General features: G+C 35.6%; 1 protein-coding gene across 1 annotated transcript in view; it reads right to left on the reverse strand.

Moving 5' to 3' along the window:
* Window positions 1-26,463, reverse strand: part of LOC134841757 (uncharacterized) — a 555,870-nt gene that overhangs the window by 328,525 nt on the left and 200,882 nt on the right. The gene's annotated exons all lie outside the window — the stretch shown is intronic.

The following is a 26,463-nucleotide window of genomic DNA, read 5'->3' on the forward strand; positions in this document are numbered from 1 at the left end:
TAAAACATCGGCCTTGATATAATAATAATAATAAGACGTCTGAGATTCTGCCTGTTTTCAAAGACGTCTGAAAACAGGCAGAATTTGTCTAATGGGTTCTTTCAAGTTGCCATTTATATAAATTATATTGATCAATGTGAACCTATACTGGAAACAATTTATTATTATTAAGTGTATGGAAAAATGCTTGTCATACAATTTTCATACAATTTCGAAACATGGTTGAAAAAAGATATCAACTAATTTCTGCGGCTGTTTGACTCTAATAAAACTGTCTGGTGATAAAAAACCGAGGTTTTTGTTTTTTGGAAAAAAATGCTTGTCCTTCAATTCTCATATATGAAAATTGTATGGTAAGCATTTTTTTCATTATAAATAAAGTTTTTCTTAAAATTTATTTCTTAATTTTAAATCCTAATTTACTTTATACTTTGTGGCCTGATAATAGGACGCTACGCTAAAAAGTCGGTCCGGTAGAAGATCTAGCTTCGTTGATACCAGCACTTATTTTTCAGTTTAAAAGTGCCGCAGTGTACAAATGGCGGCTTGGAATGTACAAGTCAGTCCCTCCTTGGGTCCATCGCTGAGCGATGCAGATGGTGCAACATTTTTCCACGTGATGACTTTGTTTACAAGTAACGAAGACTTTCTGTTTCCAAGTTTTTTTCACATTGTTTGAACTATAATTTTCTGAACATAGCACTTTTTGTCCAAATGCACATGAAAACAGGCTTTTAAAGAGAGAAGCCCTTCTCACTTTTCTTACCAACGTCAAATCGTAAAAAAAATAATGCCACGTTTTGCAAAAAAATGACGACATGCCACCGTGTTTACAGTTAGCATCGGCATCATAGGATGCTGTGCATTCACTGCAAGATACACAATTGCTTTTGGCTCTCTAACTAATTTACGAGTGAAAGGAAAGTTTGTCCTCATTATCAGTGCAGCAGAAACAAAAATACAAACAAGGATAGCAAGTGGCTGTGCAAATAGCAACGAGTAGCAACAAATTGCAAGAATGTTCCGATCATACTCTTAGAAAAGTGCATTATAATTTTTTCATGTTTTTTTTTCATATTAGTATTGTTTTTGTGCGTGGTGTGCTAAAAGGATCTGACGAAAACCTTGAAGCTAGGCATATTCGACAGTCATATTACAATAGGCAAATCAGGCAAGGGTTAAAATAAAATGACTAATGGCTAACAAACTTCAAACAACAATTTCATTGGAGTAAAACTAAATATTCATGCTTTATCCTTCTACAATATGCCTTCTCACTTGCTTTACTCGCTCAAAATTCGACTAAAAGTTTTGTAATGTCGAAAATTAGACGAAAATTTTGTAATGTCGTTCAAATCAGTCTTGAGAATGCTTCAATAGGACAAATGATTCATCTCATTAGAACGATTTGTGCTAAATAGGTTTTTTTCGCTGACAAGTTTTTTTACCGCGTGGCTTATGGCAGAAATGATTTCAAGTTGATGTCATATCTGTTCAGTTGCCTCCGTTTTCGTTTTTTTGCCGAACCAAAAATGTATTGTGTCTGATATGAGGGCGGGGGTGTCAAACTTACAGCTCAATACTGATATTTTTTTGGCTCAACAGTTGTCTCCTCAAATTTTGTTTGCTCTGTTATCGTTCGACGAACTTCAATTTTTAAATCAATTTTAACAATGGCAACGGTTTTTCTCGCCATCTTTCCTCAACTTGAACCGCAATTGAGACAAACGTTTAAAAAGTATATTGATGCTTTTTTCGGTTTTTGTTTTTTTTTCTTTTAATTTTGAGTAGTTGCTGTGCTATTTTTGGGTTGTCCAGTAAGTGATGCAAAGCTGTGTTAAACTGCATATATGGACAAAAAGTGGATCCAAAGTCAGGCATTCACCTCCAAGCGGTGGATCCCGGGCAACATGTACGTCACTGAATGACAGCAAACCAGACCTGTCTGTACGCGGCTAACGACTGACTTGCAACACGTGTACGCGGTGATTAACAGAGGTTGGGTAATACGGCCTAGTGAGCCATACCTTTAGAAAAACTACCCACATTCAAACCAATGAAAGAAACTAATCGGAAACAGGAGCGACCGGCCCGAGACAATGTTTTGGTAAGGCAGCAACCGTGAAAATTTGGACAATTGAATTTAGGACTCTCAAAGGAATTAGAAAAATTGATGCCAGAGCAACATATTGACGTCCTGGGATTATGCGAGGGAGTCTCTGATCTTGGTAGAAACTACAATATTGTGTGCTTGAGTGACTCCGAAAGAAAACGTAGAAACCGGGCTGCACTCATTTTCAGTGCTCTCATTTTCAGTTCTTTCAACACCAAATACGCTTCACACATTTGTCCGAGGACGTGCTTGTCTCAAAATCCTTCCAGACTGGCCTCCAACGTCTCATTTTGGGCATACTTCCTCAACTTCTGCACTTTAAGTTTAGCATTTTCCTCTTTGCAACCAAATTGTCATATCTGTTGTTTAGAACCTGACTGTGTACATTTTTCGTTCTTTGAAAACCAAACTTTGTTTGGCAGTTGAACACTCAAAGAATATACCTTCTTTTTCTTCAGGTTCCGGATCCAGTAACCTGGCATGGACATTGCACGCCAACTCCTTAATAGTTCTATAGAAGGTCTCAACGGAGTCAATGTGGGACATGCGGTTATCTCATGTTAGCAGCTTGCGACCTTGGGCCGATTTCAGACAGGTATTGCTATTAAACTTAAATCTACGAGACTTGCTTTTTAAAGTTGTTCTGAGAAGGTTTTTACTATCAAATGACTTTTTTCCATTTTCTTTCGGGGGTAAAATCACGCCGATTAGTTATGCATGGTCTAAGTGATGCCAGGTACTACCTGCCCAACTCTAGTTGCCCGGGCTCTCTTATTTCTCCAGACCGTGTTCCGATCGGACAAGATACAATCAATGACTGCACCCATGAGGCTTAGGTGAAGTCACTGATTATATCTTGTCTGATCGGAACACGGTCTGGAGAGATATGAGAGCCCGGGCAACTAGAGTTGGGCAGGTAGTACCTGGCATCACTCAGACCATGCATAGCTAATCGGCGTGATTTCATCCCCGAAAGAAAAAAGCAAAAAGTCGTTTGATAGTAAAAGCCTTCTCAGAAAAAGCAAAAAGAGGAAGTCTCGTGGATTTAAGTCTAAAATCAATACCTGTCTGAAATCGGCCAGAGACCGCAAGCTGCTAACTTGAGATAACCGCATGTCCCACATTGTTCCCCTTGAGAACTTCTATAGCACTAATAAGGAGTTGGCGTGCAATGTCCCTGCCAGGTTACTGGATCCGGAACCTGAAGAAAAAGAAGGTATATTCTTTGAGTATTCAACTGCCAAACAAAGTTTAATTTTCAAAGAACGAAAAAATTTACACAGTCAGTTTTAAACAACAGATCGACAATCTGGTTGCAAAGATGATAAAACTAAATTTAAAGTGCAAAACTTGAGGAATTATGCCCTAAATGAGACGTTGGAGGCCAGTCTGGAAGGAGTTTAAGACAATCACGTCCTCGGACAAACGTGTGAAGTGTGTTTGGCGTTGAAAGAGACTCTTAGGAGTGTTTGTTCGAGTTGGCTGGAAAGTGGAGAGGAGGCGCAAAGGTGAAGTCAGTAATTGCAAATTTCTTAGCATCATGAAAACTTGATTACGAAAAGACGGGCGTTTGAAAAAATTGTTGAAAAGTCACTTCCAGGTGCGGATAGTGGACCGCTAAAGGGGCAGAGTTACTACAAGCCTTGAGAGTTAGTGCAAACCTACAAGCAAAGTGTTCGCAAAGTGATTGCAAATAGTGTGAAAAGGCAGCTGCCCAAAATCTCACCCTATCATTTTGGGTTTCGAAGCCGCAGGTCAACTGGCCAAGCTAACGTGGCAATTAGATCTTTGCTTCAAAGAAGGATTGAGAACCAGCAACCTCTTTGTATGACTTTCATTACGGCACGCATCTTCGAATCCCCAGTAGAGCGAATGTTTTGAAAATCATTATGCTCTTTTCAGAAGATTTGATGCTGAGCATTTTGCGCTCACAAATCATTAAAATTTGAGAAAATTGTTTTTCTCACAACTAACTGGAAAACAATTAAGCAATGTTTTACAATTTTTCTATGTTTTGATTTATAAAGTGTTTTTTTTTGCTCAATTGAATCAATGCAAATCATTTCTACATTTGATCACGCATATTGCATATGCTTGAAAAACGTGGACGCTCACAGCCAAATCTAGCAATCCTTTTACATTAGCGGATCATACCTTGTATTCAATTTTTGTTCGACCATTGAAAATGGGGATGAGCTTTTGTCTCCAGTTTGTTTTAGTTTCTGTCTTAGTTCATTTTATCGTTTGTTGTTTGTTTTTAACCAGCTCCTTAGTAGCTTGTTCAGCTCAAAATGCAGTGAAAATTCAGTTAAATCCATAAATTGAGAACAAAAAAAATTCCATTCAATGATTTATATAAACAAGTTTTGGCTGTTTTTTGCTGCATACTGGAAAAAAATTTTTAAATAGCCAACATAAATTCGAAACGAGAGAAGATATACAAAAAAAACACGTTTTGAAAACACCCCGTTGATTGAAATACTGAACTTGCGTGAAAAAATCGAACAATGAAAAAGATTTTGATCGGCTTCCATAGACAAAGCGACCATTGCTATTACTCAAGCAACAACCACTGCCCTCACCAGCAAAGTTGGGGGGGGGGGTAGCCCTTGTTGACCCAAAGGGAACGCGCGCCGAAGAAACCGATTTGTTTGTCAAAATGGTCAAAACTTGCCAAAAAGTGCCTAAAACGCCTTTTTGGCATGTTTTTTCAACAATTCGCCTGCGGCGCAGAAAATTTGGTCAGAAATAGGGTCTTTACAATGATTTGGGAGAGCTCAGAAAATTAATTTGAACGACCTAAAAAAAGTCGATAAATGCTTCGAACTTTTTTGAAAACCCTCTCCCCCCCTTCGAGAAAATCCTAGATCCACCCCTGACTGCCTTATGACAAATGTTTTGCCAATATCATGTACGCAAAGGTGATTGTTCAGAAATTTAAAGACTGATGATTAAAAGAACTCTGCGGAATAATTGACCCCGCCATCGCATCAGCAGAAATATAGACATGATGTTTCGAAAAAATCTAACTTTACTAAAACAAAAGTTCAAGTTGTGTGTAGTTTTTGAAGAGTTGCAACGAACTAAACCTAAGCCACACAAATAGTTGTTGAAGCACCTTCACCGCTGGGGAGGGGGGACTGAATCGGTAGCGGATTGGAACAGGAGCAAAAGTACATGTTTTTTTTTCATTTTTCAATTAAACATCGAAAGAGGCAACATCAATTGGTATTTTTTGCCATCGCTTTTAAATTCCTAATTTTGAAGTAATCAAAAGAAGGAATAATTGAAAGATGAATTTCAAAGGATTAATATCAATTAAAATTGGAAAAATTATACTAATACTTTTGTGCTATTAAACAATTGTATAAATAGAGATTATTTCCGGAAATTTCAAAATTTTCTCTCAGCGTTGGGGGCACCTCAAGAACTGTTTTTACTCACCTGTCTTCCGCTTTAAAAATAAGGAAAATTTGTTGCTTATTAGTTCGTTTACATTCATCCTTCTCGACCATGGTCGACTCATGTATCAACCCTGATCTACTCATGTGTCGAGCCTGATGGACTCATGTGTCGAGATTGGTGGAATCATGTAACGACCTTTGGAATCATATATCGACCCTGGTCGACTCATGCACCAATCCTGGTCGACTTATGAATTGACTTTGGCCGACCTTAATTCTCTGTCAACTTATATAGCTTGAGTCTATAATCAGACATTGTTCGACTCATACGGTAGATACAGAAGTCGATAACTTCAACAAGGGTGTGTTTGAAATTTTTTGATGCTTGAAAGAATATGTTTTGAAAAGTGCTGAAAAGCTGTCCTGGAACTAAAGACTTATCAAATTAATGTGGCGTTAGGGTGTTTTGGCGTAACCGGCGCAGTGTTACGGGTTACCAGCATGCATATGATATCGGACTCAAATCGCACGTGCGTTGCATATTGAAAGATGAACGTTGCAAGATAACCATCGCTTAATGGACTAATCATGGTTGAGTAAGCTCTACTTCAACCATAAACATTCAACCTCCGAGTTAAGCCAGTCTGGTTGACTGAAAAGTAATGCTTAAAACATCTTTAAACCTTTAAAACACCTATGCTGGTTAATATTTTTGTTCCAGATAATGTTCATGCATTAGACAAAAGCATCAGACAAAAATCACTCGAAATTCGTAAATTATACTTATTTTTAAAGAGGAAGTCTCGTGGATTTAAGTCTAAAATCAATACCTGTCTGAAATCGGCCAGAGACCGCAAGCTGCTAACTTGAGATAACCGCATGTCCCACATTGTTCCCCTTGAGAACTTCTATAGCACTAATAAGGAGTTGGCGTGCAATGTCCCTGCCAGGTTACTGGATCCGGAACCTGAAGAAAAAGAAGGTATATTCTTTGAGTATTCAACTGCCAAACAAAGTTTAATTTTCAAAGAACGAAAAAATTTACACAGTCAGTTTTAAACAACAGATCGACAATCTGGTTGCAAAGATGATAAAACTAAATTTAAAGTGCAAAACTTGAGGAATTATGCCCTAAATGAGACGTTGGAGGCCAGTCTGGAAGGAGTTTAAGACAATCACGTCCTCGGACAAACGTGTGAAGTGTGTTTGGTGTTGAAAGAGACTCTTAGGAGTGTTTGTTCGAGTTGGCTGGAAAGTGGAGAGGAGGCGCAAAGGTGAAGTCAGTAATTGCAAATTTCTTAGCATCATGAAAACTTGATTACGAAAAGACGGGCGTTTGAAAAAATTGTTGAAAAGTCACTTCCAGGTGCGGATAGTGGACCGCTAAAGGGGCAGAGTTACTACAAGCCTTGAGAGTTAGTGCAAACCTACAAGCAAAGTGTTCGCAAAGTGATTGCAAATAGTGTGAAAAGGCAGCTGCCCAAAATCTCACCCTATCATTTTGGGTTTCGAAGCCGCAGGTCAACTGGCCAAGCTAACGTGGCAATTAGATCTTTGCTTCAAAGAAGGATTGAGAACCAGCAACCTCTTTGTATGACTTTCATTACGGCACGCATCTTCGAATCCCCAGTAGAGCGAATGTTTTGAAAATCATTATGCTCTTTTCAGAAGATTTGATGCTGAGCTTTTTGCGCTCACAAATCATTAAAATTTGAGAAAATTGTTTTTCTCACAACTAACTGGAAAACAATTAAGCAATGTTTTACAATTTTTCTATGTTTTGATTTATAAAGTGTTTTTTTTTGCTCAATTGAATCAATGCAAATCATTTCTACATTTGATCACGCATATTGCATATGCTTGAAAAACGTGGACGCTCACAGCCAAGTCTAGCAATCCTTTTACATTAGCGGATCATACCTTGTATTCAATTTTTGTTCGACCATTGAAAATGGGGATGAGCTTTTGTCTCCAGTTTGTTTTAGTTTCTGTCTTAGTTCATTTTATCGTTTGTTGTTTGTTTTTAACCAGCTCCTTAGTAGCTTGTTCAGCTCAAAATGCAGTGAAAATTCAGTTAAATCCATAAATTGAGAACAAAAAAAATTCCATTCAATGATTTATATAAACAAGTTTTGGCTGTTTTTTGCTGCATACTGGAAAAAAATTTTTAAATAGCCAACATAAATTCGAAACGAGAGAAGATATACAAAAAAAACACGTTTTGAAAACACCCCGTTGATTGAAATACTGAACTTGCGTGAAAAAATCGAACAATGAAAAAGATTTTGATCGGCTTCCATAGACAAAGCGACCATTGCTATTACTCAAGCAACAACCACTGCCCTCACCAGCAAAGTTGGGGGGGGGGGGTAGCCCTTGTTGACCCAAAGGGAACGCGCGCCGAAGAAACCGATTTGTTTGTCAAAATGGTCAAAACTTGCCAAAAAGTGCCTAAAACGCCTTTTTGGCATGTTTTTTCAACAATTCGCCTGCGGCGCAGAAAATTTGGTCAGAAATAGGGTCTTTACAATGATTTGGGAGAGCTCAGAAAATTAATTTGAACGACCTAAAAAAAGTCGATAAATGCTTCGAACTTTTTTGAAAACCCTCTCCCCCCCTTCGAGAAAATCCTAGATCCACCCCTGACTGCCTTATGACAAATGTTTTGCCAATATCATGTACGCAAAGGAGATTGTTCAGAAATTTAAAGACTGATGATTAAAAAAACTCTGCGGAATAATTGACCCCGCCATCGCATCAGCAGAAATATAGACATGATGTTTCGAAAAAATCTAACTTTACTAAAACAAAAGTTCAAGTTGTGTGTAGTTTTTGAAGAGTTGCAACGAACTAAACCTAAGCCACACAAATAGTTGTTGAAGCACCTTCACCGCTGGGGAGGGGGGACTGAATCGGTAGCGGATTGGAACAGGAGCAAAAGTACATGTTTTTTTTTTCATTTTTCAATTAAACATCGAAAGAGGCAACATTAATTGGTATTTTTTGCCATCGCTTTTAAATTCCTAATTTTGAAGTAATCAAAAGAAGGAATAATTGAAAGATGAATTTCAAAGGAATAATATCAATTAAAATTGGAAAAATTATACTAATACTTTTGTGCTATTAAACAATTGTATAAATAGAGATTATTTCCGGAAATTTCAAAATTTTCTCTCAGCGTTGGGGGCACCTCAACAACTGTTTTTACTCACCTGTCTTCCGCTTTAAAAATAAGGAAAATTTGTTGCTTATTAGTTCGTTTACATTCATCCTTCTCGACCATGGTCGACTCATGTATCAACCCTGATCTACTCATGTGTCGAGCCTGATGGACTCATGTGTCGAGATTGGTGGAATCATGTAACGACCTTTGGAATCATATATCGACCCTGGTCGACTCATGCACCAATCCTGGTCGACTTATGAATTGACTTTGGCCGACCTTAATTCTCTGTCAACTTATATAGCTTGAGTCTATAATCAGACATTGTTCGACTCATACGGTAGATACAGAAGTCGATAACTTCAACAAGGGTGTGTTTGAAATTTTTTGATGCTTGAAAGAATATGTTTTGAAAAGTGCTGAAAAGCTGTCCTGGAACTAAAGACTTATCAAATTAATGTGGCGTTAGGGTGTTTTGGCGTAACCGGCGCAGTGTTACGGGTTACCAGCATGCATATGATATCGGACTCAAATCGCACGTGCGTTGCATATTGAAAGATGAACGTTGCAAGATAACCATCGCTTAATGGACTAATCATGGTTGAGTAAGCTCTACTTCAACCATAAACATTCAACCTCCGAGTTAAGCCAGTCTGGTTGACTGAAAAGTAATGCTTAAAACATCTTTAAACCTTTAAAACACCTATGCTGGTTAATATTTTTGTTCCAGATGATGTTCATGCATTAGACAAAAGCATCAGACAAAAATTACTCGAACTTCATAACTTATACTTATTTTGAAACAAGCGTCTTACTTCTATCTAGAATAGAAAAAAAACCTTACTTAAAACCCAATGCTTATTTTGAAGCAATTTTGAATTGTAGAATTCTATTGAGGTTTTACAGATTTGAAGTTTAGTAATAAATAAACGAAAGGTCGGAACAGGTGAGCAAAAAGTCGCAACAGTTTCTGAGCTATACATCCTTCATAATCCATTTTAAGACTATATATGTTGAAAATTTGCTTCAATGATTTACCCAAAACTTTTGAAAATTTTGTAAATGAGGGCGATTTCCAATTGCCTTAATTTTCTCCAGAACTGTATCAAAATAATCCAGGCCTCTGAGCAAAAACACCCGGAATACACCCTTCGCCAAAAAAATCCATGAAATTTAGCCCCTTTTTTTAGCTGGGCCAACTTTAAAAACTTTTGTAAAAACACATTAAAACCTTATTTTGCCAAAATTGTTTGACACGCACGCAAAAGCTTGAAACTACAGGTAACAAATGCCCATTTATGGTCGGAAATGACATTTTTAGGAACGCTTCAGATGACGCGATTAAATTAACTTTTGTGAATGGCGTGGTGCGTGTTGAAGTATGAAACATTGTTCTATTCAACGTTTTTCATATAATTTGATAAAAAAAACTTTTATCAATTCTGTGACCACAGTATATTGAGTTCTACAAAACCTAGTTTAATCAAAAACTTTTATATATCATTGCTGTTCAAGAAGCATTAAATGCGCCTGCAAACATCCTTTTATTATTAATTTTCATTCAACTGTGAGTCTAGAGAAAAAGAAGACCCATTAGGTGATTCTATTGTTTCAATTTTTAGGGGCTATCTGTTCTACCTCTTCAGATCCCCAGTAGTGCGAATGTTTTGAACATCATTATGCTCTTTTCAGAAGATTTGATTCTGAGCATTTTGCGCTCACATATCATTCAAATAGGAAAAAAATGTTTTTCTCACAACTAACTGGAAAACAATTAGGCAATATTTTACAATTTTTTCTATGTTTTGACTTATAAAGTGTTTTTTTTTGCTCAATTGTATCAATGCAAATCATTTCTACATTTTATGACGCAAATTGCATTTATTAGAAAAACTTGGACGCTCTCAATCAAATCTAGCAAGCCTTTTACATTAGCGGATCATACCTTGTATTCAATTTTTGTTCCGACCATTGAAAATGGGGATGAGTTTTTGCCTCCGGTTTGTTTTATTTTTTTTTACATTGGAAGGGGTCGGGTGCTTTACCATATTAATGCTTTCCCAGTCATAAATTGAACAACACTAAACTTTCTAAAAACGTTTGACATTGCTGCGAAAATTCGGCTGAAAATTTTTGACTTTAGGTTAAATTTCGAGCTAGAAAAATAGGCAAGCCAGCTTAGTATGCAAATTTTCATTCAAACCCTAAATATTTATCCTTACTCCAGTCAAATTAGTTTTTAATTTTTTTTTCATTGCAATTTTAGGAATAAAAAGCCTTGCTAAAAAACTCATTCCGCGAAAAACTTTGAGAAAATATTTTGTTTATTTTTGTTCTGTTTTTATTTGAGTAATTTTTTAAAAGCAAAGTGTTGAGCAATAAGCCTGTTTTACTATGACGATCAAATTTGCTCATGCTCGAAGATCTTGTTCAGTTCCTTTCATCACACGGAAAAACGACGCTAAATTGAAACAAGGATAACCGGTTACTGTGCAAGAAGCTCAGAATGTTCTGACCAGTTTTAAAAAAATATAACAAAATGTTGCTTTTTTTCGGCTTAGTATGATAGAAGAATCTGAGCGAAAAAGTAAAGCCTAAGAATTTTTGTCAGTCATGCAAAGCATGCAAATTGGAGAACAATTTTTGAAGGCAAATAACAAGAAAAATATAAATATTCAAATCTTTTTCCTAATCTTTTGACTCCTAAAATGAAGCTAAAAACTCTCAAAACTAACTTAATTAGAGTGAAATTAAAATTTCAAGACTTAAATTAAGCATAAATAAGCTAATGTAAGCCTGCTTACTTCCACGAAATAAACGAAAAATCACAAATTTGAAAGCGGTTTTCCTGGACACCGGGAAAACTTTTTCGAAATTTTGTAATGTCGTTCGAATGACAACTGAGAGGGCTTTAATATAATAAATCACTAAACCTTGTCCGATGGCTATTTGTGGTAGCTGATTTTGCGTGGAAAACAAAAAGAAGAAAAAAAATACACCCAAATACAAAATTTCAATGGTCGGAACAAGAAGACTGCTTGTATCAGGGCAAAGCCCTGCATATTCCGACTGCCATTTGTTTGGTATCGAAAAATTTTCAATAACAAGATTATTAGCAAACTATGAATTTTAGGCTGTTCAAATTAAAGTCTAAGTTTACCAATTTGAGTCGTGTATGAAATAATGAAACCTATTAGCTATCTCAATTCAATTTAGACGATTTTGTAGTCGGGATAATTCACCACGCGTGTATATTAGACAGACTACAAGCAAATTAGACACACTCGATGCAGGTTACTTGGTGGCGCGCATACCTGGCTGGGCCCATGCAGGTCAAGAGATGGTTACCCCGAGGGACAAGAATTTTGCAAAGATAATCTGAACAAAAAAACTACCTCGAGTATATATATTTTGCTCTTTCTTTGAAAATGGAGGCAAAAAAAAGCGACGCAAACGAGTAATTTAGATTCGATTGTGATTATTTTTGGCAGAAAAAAATAAACAAGAAATTTTTTGGCTTTGGATGTTTGTTTTCATACAATTTAACTTTCATTTGAATAATTAATTACACTTGCGGACAAAATGAAGCGCAAATTCAGGTTTATCTCTCTAAAGTTTCGTCTTTTAAGGGCCATGTTGGACAATTTTTACTTAGCATTTGAACAAAATTTTTACATCGACCGTCAGGAAATGATCTGAACTACCCTCTATGATAATCTCAGTTTTAAATTTGAAGCACTTACAAGTTTTTTCTGGGTCTGAAAACGCCAATTTTCAGCATCCGCTTTTAGTTTTTCTACACGTGTGAAATTAAAAGAAACAGCTGATGTTACTAAAATTATCGCTTTAAACAGTTCAGTTTTCTGGCTGAGACTGATTCACGTTGCATGAAAATTTTGTTTACTCCGCATATTCGAAAAAGAGTTCACCACGATGCAAAATCTGGCGCAGATCGGGAAAACCTGCATTTTCAGACCCGGAAAAAATCTGGTGAGCGCTTCAAGTTGAAAACTGAGAACTTCAGAGAGGGTCGTTCAGATCATTTGCTGACAGTCGATGTAAAAATTTTGGCCAAATTCGAAATCATAATGGACCAAAATGGTCCTTAAATTTAGGAGTTTCGAGAGAGACAATCTAAACTTGCGCTGAATTTTGTCCACTAGTGTAGCTGTACTTAATTGTATGCAGGATATCCGAAGAACCGCAAAACTATCGGGGTAAAAATGAATAGGGCAAAATGAAGAAACTAAAAGGTGATGACTCAACATAATCGAATCGGAGTTTTTAACAAGACTGCTTGTATCAGGACAAAGCCAAGAATGTTCCGACTGCATTTTATTCTCTAGTTTGCAAAAAAAAAAATTGAAGAGTAGTTTTAATTAAAACAATTTGGAACAACAAAAATTATTAATGTGGTAAAGAATTAGATTGACCAAGAGATGGCCTCAATCTAATTTGGAACAATTTCTAAGACGGATTAAACCTCCGCCCCCGGGTTAATAGCATGAAATACATTGCGCATTGAAATTGACCAAATTGACTATCTTTAAACCCCCCATAATTTTACGTAAAAGAATCACATATGAATTATTTTTTTATTTTTGAGCTCAGGACGGCTTTACCTTCCGAATGAAATGAAAAAAATAACAATCAAAATTTTTGAGTTAAGGAGTCAAAATTTGTCTAGAGAGAAAAAAACCCGAGCTTAAATATTTTGTCATTTTCCTCGAATTCACAGAAACAGATTGTTAAAACAAATAATCAACTAACCAGACCCAATTGAAGAATTGATGAGAAGGGTATTGTGTTACTGCTTAGTTTTGATGATATGCATTACGAGGCCAAGTTGTACATTTTGTGAATTGTGATTGGACTCTGCAACAGGCTGAAATTAGAAAAGATTACTACTTCTTATCATTTTTGCTGTTATGGATTCCACAAAAAAATAGCTAAAACAATGTGTTGCCTAAAATTGCTCCAAAACAGACAACTTTGCGGAATCCGCAACAAAATTTGTGGGTTGCTCAAAAAAACTTGCGGAATCCGGAATAGTTGTAGAAATCACATACAAATAATAATAATATATGTGTTTAGTGAATTTAAGCTGTCGTGGAATCCGCAACTGTAGATGAAATCCGCAAACTGTTAGGGATTCGGCAAATTGTAGGCGAAATTCGCAAGTTGCATGCGGAATCCGCATAAAATATGCGGAACCCAATTACATTTGCGGAATCATATTACACTTGCAGAATTACATTTGCGTTACAAATATTTGTGCGCTGAACCCGTGGAAGTTTCTAGATGGAATCCGCTTGCGTTTTATACTATGTTTATGGACTAAGTTGTGCGCCTATCCAGTGCACATTTTGACCTCGTAATGTGTATGATGTTATTTGGTTACTGGTCTTGTGTCTGTAACAATTCTGTCATGCTTTGGCGCAGCGAGTTTTCACTTTAAAGTATTCCCTTTGAAGAAGCATGGGAATAGCCAATTGATGACCCCCCCCCCCCCCGTAATGACCAATTGAGCTACCTCCCCCAAGCAAAAACGTTCAAACGCTACAAAAACCGTCAGAAATTGCAAGTAGATAGTTGATGTGTTCATTGAATGCAATCAGTTGACCAAATAAAATTCGTTTTTTATGAATATCAAGAAAAAAATTGGAAAAAAAAGAAGACTAAAAATTTTAGAATTTTTTTTGCGAATTTTCGTTTGGGCCACTATTGCATCATCGAGGAAAGCGAATTAACAGGGCAGATGCTCTAGTCTTGTATCGTAATACCAAAAACTGTAATAAAAATGTAAAAACTGTAATAAACCTTAATAATGTACGCAATAGCTTTTTCATTTAGAACAGAAAAAAGTAGCTTTATGTGCCTCAGTTTTTTTGATGCTTTTTTTTCACTCTGAATGCAATTTTGGAGCTTTCATGTAAAAATATTTGGCGGTTCAAATTTGTTGGAAAGTTTGGTTGTTCAAGACTTCATATCCGTCAAATTTTTTTCATGTAGTTATAAATATGTCCCTAAACTATGTATCTATTGAGCTATCTCCCTCCCTTCAAGCGAGAATGGGAGAGGGGATTGCTCAATGATCCGAAAACATTTATCATCACGAAAAACAACAAAATAACGTAGAAAAATTGTGTGAATTCGGTAGAAGCTATTCGAAACAGATAGAAGCAAGAAACAAATACGGAGGAAAAAATGAAAAACTGCAGTGTGAGTTTTAGTATTCAGAAGTTTTTTGCATCTTGATCAATTCGGTTCTTAGATAGATTGTAAACGGAAAATCAAATATTCGTACAGTTCTTATGAACTAATTTTCTTGAATGCAGATTGTTCCTTAAACTTGGCGAGACGTTGATGATAATCTTTGTTTGGTGTTGTAGTAGAAAAAAAAAAACTAAATTTGGCTTACATTTTTTTCCAAACGTCAGATATCGTTGAAGAAACTGGTTTTGATTTCATATCATAATTCAAACTATTTTGAAGTTGTTATAAACATGTATCAAGTACCCGTTGAATTAACCTTCCCCCTCTCACGCGATAAGGGGAGGAGATTGCTCAATTGATCCATAATTCATTATTTCCTCGCGCGAACCCTAGAATGTTCTTTTAAATCTTTGATAGGCTATAAAAAAATCGTCAAAAAATAACTTCAGATTGTGTAAGCTTACCAAAACTGGTTTTTTTAGATTGCTAGCTTTTACCGGTTGATTAAGAGGACAACATAAAATATTTTCGGAAACGCTAACTTACCGAAGAAAAATAAGAGAAGCTTTTTGTATTGAAGTGTTTCAACAAAGCGTTGATTCGTTCATTTCACTTTAACAACGCTCTGTCTTTTTTGTTTTCTCTGGTAAATTACCAACTGCAACACCAACTTAGACAAAGCCATTGAACTAGATACAAAAGGTCTCATATCAAAATTTCAAAATGTCACTATAATTGAAAAACATCTAAGGAGTTTGAAAATTTTTTAATTCCATATTTTTAAGAGCTTCTTGGTTTTTTATAAATTTCGAGCGCCTAATGAATGTTGATAGATGTTGAACGAAAATCTTGAATTGAAGAAGCTTATAATTTTTTTAGTTGGTCCTTTATGCATTTAGTGATAACAGCCTTGAACAATATACTGTCACAAATAGCGATTACCATGAGCTATACTTGATTGGTTAACTTCCAAGAAATATAAAACTGACTCAGCTTCGGTGTTTTTAAAGCGCTTCAAAAAATTATCTTGTGGAGATTTGGTGCAAACATTTTTTTTGCTTCTTTGATCACTAACTTTCTAAGCAATCAAACAATTTCGAAACGTAGTTAATACAACTTCGTTTGTATCATTACGAGGCCATACTGTGCATTTTGTGAACTGCAAGCAGATTCCGCAACTGGAAAATAAGATTTGTTTTGAACCCATAGCATTGCTACTGCTCTTGATCTTCTATGTTGATTTGGTTTCCACAAACAAATAACTAACCCATGGTGCTTAAAATCGCTCCAGAAACAACAGTGTTTGTGGAATCCCAACAGTGTTTGTGGAATCTACAAACAAACAAAAAATATGTGTGAAGTAAAATTGAGCTGTTGCGATATCCGCAAATGTAAGCGGGTCAGCAAATTGTAAGCGGAAATCACAAATTTGAAGGGGAATTTGCAAAATGTATGTGTAAGGCGCAATTTCCTTACGGATTCCATTTACATAAATAGTACTGTTTTTAACTGAAACTTATATTTACCATGTGGTTAACCACGAGTTCAATCTCAAATAGTGCTTACGATTGAGCTACACCCAAACGTTTGATATCAATTCCTGCCAAATTTCTGTCTTTGTGCAATCGAGTTTCAAATAGTTGACACAGTATTTTCTCCAGCTTGTCGATCTTAGCTATAATCACAAATATCAGAATCAGATGCAACCGAGTGGTTCGCAGTATATCTTTAGGATATCAGACTAAAGTGATGAATATGTATGTGTATTTATAGATTTCGACGATAAGGTAATTGATTAAAAATGATTAATTAAACAAGAAATTTAACTGCAATAAATCGTTGACGCTAGGTGCAAACTTAAAAAAAAAGTCGTTATTATGCGTCCCAAAATGATCAAAATAAAAATCTTCTGGGGTTTTTCATTTTATTGTTTTCTTGAAATTCAAATAAAAACTTTTCCACTTTTTCATGGAATCCATAAGGTTATCATTTTCATTTTTATAAATTAAGGCTATAAACCTGGAAGAGACTAAGCGTTCTCTCTTACATAAATTATAGTTTTCTCTAGCAGCCCTACGTTCGAGTTGAAGAAGTTGAAAACGCACGCTTCAGTTTTTCACCAAAATTAGATGGCTATACCTACGAGGAGGGTGTTCAGGCGGTTTGATACTGACAAGATGCACATTGTCACATATACCACCTTAAGCGATTAAGGATGTTTGTTCAGCTGATGACGAGATCCCATAAGCTCTCGAGTAAATTATCGAACTAGTACTCAAAATACAAGTGGGCAGCTCATAAGCAAAAGGTAGTAAGTGTCGAAATTACTTAATGTTGGATCGAAGAGAAAGTATCAGCCGCTGGAAAAAGTAAAAGACTTCAAACAACATCAAGTGTCGAAATTACTTAATGTTGGATCGAAGAGAAAGTATCAGCCGCTGGAAAAAGTAAAAGACTTCAAACAACATCAAAAACTTCGCATACAAGGTGCGGGAAGATCTCACGAATCGTGTATTCAACCAGATTTGGGTCGGGATATGTGATGTGAAAGTTCTTTTCTTTGGAAGTAGTACTTGTAGTTTTAATGACTCGATAAGTATTTTTTTTAAATTTCGGTTTCCAATCAGTAGTTTTACGTCCTTGTTATCAGCTTTGATCATTTTGCAACCATTCAAGGAGTAATACGTTTTGATGGATTACCACGGCAAAGTAGTCATCGAAAGCAATGCCTACTAGTATTGCCTCTAACCATGGATTCTATCCTGGAATTTGGATTCTTCCTAAGTGCTTTCTCGACGCTCGAAGTGAAAACTGTAACATTCACAAAAGGAACGTTTACCTTGGCGTTTGTCAAACGCAACCCAGTAGATGAACGAGGCCAACCAAAAATTGCTGAACACTACAAAATAGCTGACCAGTATAAGAGAAAAAATTGTCATTTTCGAAGCGCAGGAAGAATTATTGCAACTTGTGATCAACTGCGATTTAATTATGGAGAAAAAACCGCACAAAACATTTTTGACTTGAACTCAAGGATTCACCAATTAACATGATTTGATCTTAAGCTTTCTTTTTAAGAGGTATTTTATGCAGTTTGCTTAATTCTTTTGATGCTACTTTTTGTACGATTACTTTTTCAGAGCATTTAAGCAATTAACAAACATTAATCATAGCTTTATCATCAACGTAGCATCATTTAAGATTAGTTATATACTTGAGAAGCTGTTGCATTAATTTTTTCACGGAGTAGACATAAATCAGTGATTTTAGCACTAATAATTGCAGTTGACGAATAGTCACTTTTGAGAACACCAATGAGCTACATATAAATATCTCATAAAAGTTCTAAAATGTCTCTATATTTGAATTTTTTTCAAATTTGTTTGGACAAAAACATCAATTCTTCATGCTTTTGCATGAAGTTTTCGTTTTGTATAAAAATTGGGAACTTATTTCGACATCCAGCAGAATTGGATGTTGAGAATGTTGGAAGAAAAATTTGAAAGGAAGAAGTTTTTTCACGAGGACGACATCCCATTACATCCTATAAAATGACGACATCCCAGTCAGCAGATGATTACATCCCATGGGCTGTGGAATAAATTATCAAACTAAACTTGAAACTAGAAGTGAGCAATCCATAATCAAAAAGGTCGTTAATCATGTTTCGAAGTTACTTTATGTTGGATCGAAGAGAAAGCATCAGCCACTCGGAAAAATAAAAGCCTGAACACTTTGCGAAAATTTTTCATACGAGGTGCAGGAGAAGCTCACTAACTATGTTTTTAATCGAAAATGGATCGGGATCTGTGATATGAAATTCTCATCATTGGAAGAATACTTTATAATTTTATCGACTCCATTAGAAGATCCAAATAAAAAAACTTGGCTTCAAATCAGCAGTTTTGTGTTCTAATCTACATAAATTGATCGCTTTGCAACCATTCGAGAGAGGGGAGTTTGTGATGGAGTACCACGGCAAAGAAGTCATCAAAATCGAGGCTGATCAGTTCTGCTTCTTACCCGGAGTTCTCATTGATTACGTCATGGAAACTTTGGTTCCTCTTCTATCGACGCTTCAAGTGTTAACGACTTGGTTTATCGACGCTTCAAATGAAAACTGATATTTTCACAAAAGGACGTTTGCCTTTGGTGTTTGATAAAGGCGGCTCAGAAAAAGAACAAGACCAATATAAAAAAGACTGAAGTTGTGCTGACGAGTACAAAAAGAAACATTAGTCAGTTTCAAAGCGCAGGGAGAGAAATTGTACCTTTTGAGCAACTGTGATGTGATTATGGGTTCAAGACCGCGCAACTGTTTTTTGACAGTTGAACTCAATCATTTACCAATTAACTCGACTTAATCATGCACTTTCAATTTCAAGTATTTTGGTTTTTGCAATTTGCATATTTATTTTTCGTGCTGCTTTTTGTACGATCACTCATTGGAGACATATCAGCAACTAACAAATAACTATCTTAAATTTATGACCAAACTAGCAGCTATATAACTGAGAAGCGGTTGGTTTAAAATTTCCATGCTATTATTTTAAATCCATGGTTGTAGCCCTGAAAATTGCAGTTGGGAAATTTCACAAGCTCAGTTCAAATCGCAGAAAATGTCTTTTTCATTTTTTCTCTGTGACGATTGTTTGTTATGCATCTGTACCAAACGATATATCTGTAGCAAAAAGTGAAAAATACTGATCGGTTCAATAGCAGCATTCCCATTCTTGACGCGGAACTTGATTATATATATTGCTTGACGTGCTGGGTGAACAGAAGAAATCATAGCATTTAACACTCAAGAACGGCTGATCAAATCAAAAAATCAAAATTTCATTTCTAAATGGCCGTTTCAATTAAGATGCTCTAAATTTTTCAATTTTTCAAAGAACGAGTTTCTTTAGATAATGATTTGAGATTTTTCGTGAAAATCACTGACAATAATGAAGCATTTGATTGTAAATTCAGCATTTTTTATAGTGGCTTGCTTTTATTTTTGCTGGTTGTATCAAACTTTGGGTCCTTTTCCAACCTCCGGAATCCACTAGCATTTTAAAAATCAATAAAAACTATTATTCGTTATGTAATAAGTGAGCTCAAAAATAACTATCAAGTGCCCATAGACTTGCTAAGATTTTTCCCCATTTTTTAAAAAGAACTTGTTTGTAAAAAAAATGTTTCAATAAAACGTTGAATCATTGATTTCGCTTGAACACTCATTCTGTTTTTTTTTCGTTTTCTGTAGTAAAAATGCTACTGCAAAATGTTTTTAATAAACCAATGAGCTATATTTAAAAAGTTCTAAAAAGTCTCTATTTTTGAAAGTTCTCAACTTTTTGAGAAAAAAAATTCAATTCGCTGTGCTTTTGATTAAAGTTTGTTCAAATTTGATAAAAATTGAAAACTTTTTTCGATATCCATCAGAATTGGATTTTGAGCATGTTAGAAAGCAAACTTTGTACAGAAGAAACTTACAAGAGGCTGACATCCCATGATATCCTATAAAATAAGGACATCCCATTCAGCAGATGGTTACATCCCATGTGCTGTCGAGTAAAGTGTCCAGTTAAATCTGAAAATAAGGGTACTTCTATTTTTTGGGCCATTCTAAGATAAAAGTTGTTGATCATTTTTCGAAGTTACATAAGGTTGGATCGCAAAAAAAAGCATCAGCCACTCGGAAACGTGAATGCCTGAAACACGCCGCGAACGAAATTGAAAATTTTCAATTTAAGGTGCAGGATACGCTCATTAACTGTGTTTTTATTCAAAATTGTGTCGCAATCTATGGTGTAAGAATTCTCATCATTGGAAGAAGTATTTAAAAATTTAAGGTCTCCGAAATCTTTAGGTCTCCGAAAGCTTTGCAATCAATTTATAAGGAGCAAGCTGTTGTGTAGGGTCATGGCAATCTAGTCACTAAAATCAATGCCTACTAGTACTGCCTCTAACCAGGATTTCTCATTGAATACGTCATGGAGTTTAGGGTCCTCTTAGGCTTTATCGACATTTCAAGTAAAAACTATAACATTCACAAAGGGATCGCTTGCTTTGTTTCAAACGCTACACAGTAAAAGAATAAAGCCCAAAAAAATCCGCAACAGGCTAAAATCAGATTTAATTCAAAGTCTACAACTTTGCTACTGTTCTTTGATTTTCTATGCTGATTTGGATTCCAAAAAAAAACAACACATCGTGCTCAAAATCGCTCCTGAAACAAGCGAGTTTGCGGAATCGGCAACTGTGTTTTTGGAATCCTAAAACAAACAAGCAACTAATGTGTATAATAAAAATGAGCTGTTGCGCAATCGGAAAAGGTAAGCGGGGTCAGCAAATTATATGTGGTAAACAAAACTTTAAAGCGGAACTCGCAACGTCTATGTGGAATGCTAATTTTTTTTACGGATTCCAGTTATATAAAATGTATCTTCTTGAATTGAACCTTAACTTTACCATGTGGTAACCCGCGAATTCAATCTCAATTACTGCTAACGGTTGAGCTGCACTCAAACGTTGGATACTAATTCCTGCCAACTTACTATCAATTTCGATCTCAATTCCTGCCCTCAACTTACTCCAACTTCGATATCAGCTCCTGCCAAGTTTGTGTCTTGGTGCAATAGTGTTTCAAAAAATTGACACGGAATTTTCTCCAGCTTGCAAGATAGTCGATCCTAGCTATAATCACAAATTTTAGAATCAGATGCAATCGAGTGAGCTGCAAGATAATCTTTAGGATTTCAGACTAGTGTGATGAATATGTATGTGTAAATAGCTTTTGACAATAATGTATTTGATTAAAAACGATTAATTAAACAAAAAATGTACCTGTCTTAAATCGTTGACGCTCGGTGAAAACTTAAACAAAAAGCCGTTATTATGCGTCTTAAAATGATCAAGGTAATTACACAAAAACTTTTCTGCAGTTTTTTTCTCGTTCGTTTTCATGGCGTTGGGCATTGAGGGTTTCTGCTCAAATCTAGCTTTCTCGGCACCAATAACCAAAAAATTTACAAAATTGTCGTGTTGTGTTTCTCCGAGTCGTTTCCTTGAGTCGGCTTCAGTCTCCTTGCTCAAACTGGAGTACCTAAAATATGAACTGAACTCCTCGGGCCCTTGCTTCGTGCAGCCCCGGCTCAAGTTCCGCAGTATTTTGGGATTAATGGACAAAATGAACTGCGCACTGGAACAAAAAAAGATCATAGATAATGCTATTTTTTGACAATCCCAGCAAGTTCGAAAAAGACCATCGAGTCCATGTGCAGCCGTTTCGGTTTGTACGATGGCTTCTTCTTCTGACGAACGAAACATCAATGTGTTCGTGGAATTCATAAAAACAATGCTGCTTCGTTTGTTTTTCGTCTGGAAAGCTACTGATAGCGCTTACAGGCCATTCAGATAAATTGGAATTTTCGCACCAGTCTGACTATTGATAAATTTACTGAACTTTTCTAGATTAATTTCTAGATTGCATCAATCGTTTGCAGTTTTGGTTTCACCTAAAAAATTTACTAAGCATGATGAAATGAATGAATAAAAAATGAATGAAAATGACAGAATTAATATGAGATAACTGAATGACTTTAGTCTTGGCTTAATGCCTGAATGGGTTGGTTTAATTATACTAATGACAATTTCTTTGATGCAGGGCTAACTGCTTCACTCATAGGGTTTATTTCACTGATAACACCAACAAATTTGCTACAGTCGCCTGGATTGCCGCAAAATAGAAGAGTGTAAAATTTGATGATCCAGTTTTTGTTATTGAGAATTGGTGTTATTGGTTAAAATAGTTCTGGTGAGTGCACTCCATTTTTGATAGAAGCATTTTTACGCTAAAACAAAATTCGAAATCATTCATCAATCTTTAGTGCTCATCATCAACCGTATTTTCACAATACATCACATTATTTCATCTTATCGAATAATTTCAACTAGTTTCCATTAAAAGTAGAAAAATTGTTTTCGTTCAAGTGAAATGTTGAAAGGTTAAATCTCATATTACGTACCTTCTTGACCTATTTCAGCGTTTGCAGCGCCTTGCGGTATTCATATGCTTCTGTCACTACTCGCTTTGGCCGAGGCATTGTTTGTATCGCCGACACCAGTAATTTTTTTTGCAAGCAGCACCATTTGGCGCTCCGAACAAAGGCGAAAAAAATCAAATTAAAGTTTAAAAGCACCTATACAAGCATAAAAAGCATGTAAGAGAGTATGATTTTTAGAACATTGTGAAGACTAATTAGTTTAGAAGCCTGATAATGTTTCCCAAATATAAAACTCGAAAACAAACGAGACGACCAAAGACGTCAAATTTTACAGTGTTGAGAAATCTATTGACTTTAGTGGCAAAAAAGCAGGACCTTTTTGACTCAAAAGGATCAATTCACGTTGTTCAGAGTCATTATCACTTTTCTGTTTGCATGGACAGCGATGCTTTTGTCGATATACAGGGCAAAAGAAATAATGACAAAACGGTGGAGCTGAGCATAGAATAAACCACCTGTAGTTATCTTTTTAATTCAAAAATACTGATTTAAAGAAAAAGAATCCTTGTAAAATACGCAAAGTTCGACTTTGCTGTGTCAATTTCTTGCGCTGCCTACAGAATTCTAGTCTGGCTAGTAAAATGTATGAAATTTTACTATACGCAGGTCATACCCCATTTTAAGAGAGAGCAGTATGAGGTACACTGCTCAACGGGCTTTTCGGGACACCAAAACATAGTGACGAGTCAACTGATTTTCTTCAGCTCGTTTCTGAACGAGGTGTTCCGGATTGTCCTAAAAGTAGATCACTTCAAACTCCAGGTAGATCTTTATGAAATTTTTATTTGATTTTAAAAATAAAATCAAATAAAAATTTCATAAAGATCTACCTATAGAATTTATAAAACTTCAAATAGAACTTATCTACTTTTTCATGGAAATCATAAGATTTTTTTTTCAATTTTTGTAGATTTTTGTCATAAATCTGGAGCAGACCAAGCGTTCTCTCCTACGTATGTTATGCTTTTCCCTAGCAGCCCTTCGTTCGAGATTGAGGAGCTCAAAACTAGAGAAACCAAAAATTCGGTGGCTATACCTAAGAAGAGGCGGTTCGATACTGACAAGATACACATTGTTACATCCGCGAAGCTTAACGACTACGGATATTTGTTCAGCAGATGACTACATCCCATGACCTGTCGAGTGAATTGGAGAACTAAGACTCAAAATAGAAATGGGCAACTCGTAAGCGAAAATGTCGTTGATCAAGTGTCGAAAAAACTTAATGTTGTGTCGAAGAGAAATTATCAGCCGCCGAAAAAAATTAAAACCTCGCAAATAACATCAAAACTGTCTTATAAAAAGTGCAGGAAGATCTCATGAGTCGTGCCAACCAAAGTTGGGTCGGGATCTGTAATAAGAAATTCTCATCTTTGGAAGGAGTATTTGTAGTTTTAAGTGTCTTTTATCAGCTTAGGTTATTTTGCAATCATTAAAGAATGAAGAAGTTTTGCTGGGTTACCACGGTTAAGCACTCTCCACCAGTACTGTCCCTAACCAGGTGTTCTCATTGAATACGTCATGGAATTTATGGGTCCTTCTACATCGACGCATTATCGACGCTTAAATTGTTAATGAATCGATATATTGACGCTTGAAGAGAAAACTGATAGTTTCATAAAGGAAACATTTTTGTTGAATTCCACCAAGAAAAAAACAAGACCAAAACAAAAAAATGGAAGTTGTGCCGACCAGAAAAAAAGGATAATTTGCCGATTTCAAAGCGCAGGGAGAGAAATTGTACCTTTTGAGCAACTGTGATGTCATTATGGAGTAAAGACCGCGCAAGTGTTTTTCGACAGTTGAACTTCATGAGCCAGCAATTAACTTGACTTAATCATGCACTTTCATTTTCAAGCAGTTTTTTATGCATTTTGCTCGTTTCTTTTTTAGGCTTCTTTTTGTACGATCATTTACTCAGACCATGTCAGCAATAAACAAACAACCATCTTAGCTGTATGATCAAGGTAGCAGCATTCAAGATCAGCTATATAATTGAGCAGCTGTTGTTTTAACTTTTCTATGAAATTATTTTAAGTTAGTGTTTGTAGCTCAGCGGACTGCACTTGAGGAAATTCACAAGCTTTCACTAGTCAACTATCAATATATTTATATATATTTATATTTATGTAAATATCTGATGTCTTGTTCCAAAACGAATACCGTGCATTTGGGAGTTTCTCTTGATTTGTCAATGGTTTCTGAGCAAAAACAGTCAGGGGTAATTATTGTTAAAAGGTATAATCAATTGAAAAACAGAAACGTTAGTTGCCAAAAAGTCAATGGCAAAACAATACATTGGTATTGTTTTCAATTCTGTGAAGGTTTTCCCTGAAAGTGCAGAACAATTTTTAGTGAGAAATGCAAAAAAGAGCAAAATTGTTTAAATTTTTTTTATTTCAATAGTTGATTTTTTTCAAGTAGCTCGCACATCGGTTTTAAATGAACTGGAAAGATATGAAGCGACACCAACAAATCATTTCTTAATTGGTTTGTCAGTTTTCAAAATGAGGACATTTCTAATCCGGGAATGAGGAAGGGTAGCGCAGAAACTTCAATGCAGCGCAAGCTAATGTAGATGAGAGGGGGCATAGATCCCAAAAGGATTTGATTCCATTTCATTTGGCCAGATTTCAGCGATTCAAGAAGCACCATCAAACTTTTTAAAAGGTGATCTTGTGTAGAACAAGGAAGATCGGAGTTTAATAAAAACATAACTATTCGTTTCGTAAAAATCCTAATTTTTTGAAATTTTGGGAAAACATTTCAGTCAATTTTTGATCTAATTTTCAGTAAGAAAAATTTCCATTATTGGAATAGAAATTTCCATTATTAAGACTATCGTCTTAATAGAATTTAAATAGTATAAACAGTACGACAAAAAATAATAAAACTTACCTGATTGGACTGTCGGTATTAAGACTAACCAGATGAAAAGACAGGAGATTTCCAAAACAGTGAAGCTTTTAAAATTTACTGATGATAAAATTCAATAGCCACATAGATCAAAATATGAGATGCAAATAACTCACAGTAGCTGTTTATGATGCAGACAGACATGACGAAAAAGCAAAAGTTTGTTCTGTCTGAAAAATTATGTATACATTGTTGCTAAGCAGATCATAACACGACTTGGTTTCAGTTGCAGTCAGTATAAACATACATAGAATCTGTTGTCTAAGCATCATTCGGGTTGACCTCCATACACCGAAAATGGTTATCATACAATTCCATACATCAAGTGTATGGAAAAATTCTTGTCATACAATTTTCATACAATTTCTAAAAATGGTTGAAAACTGGTATAAACTTATTTCTGTGGATGTTTGATTCTTATAAAACAGTCTGGTGATAAAAAACTGAGGTTCTCGTTTTTTTGAAAAAAATGCTTATCATACAATTCCCATTTATGGGAATTGTATGACTGGCATTTTTTTGATGGCGACACAAAAAATTTTTCAAGTAATTTTGAAAATTTGGCCCAAAATTTTTTTTTTTCAACCGCAAATCGAA

The sequence above is a fragment of the Symsagittifera roscoffensis genome, chromosome 1, assembly GCF_963678635.1.
Source record: "Symsagittifera roscoffensis chromosome 1, txSymRosc1.1, whole genome shotgun sequence".
NCBI lineage: Eukaryota > Metazoa > Xenacoelomorpha > Acoela > Convolutidae > Symsagittifera > Symsagittifera roscoffensis.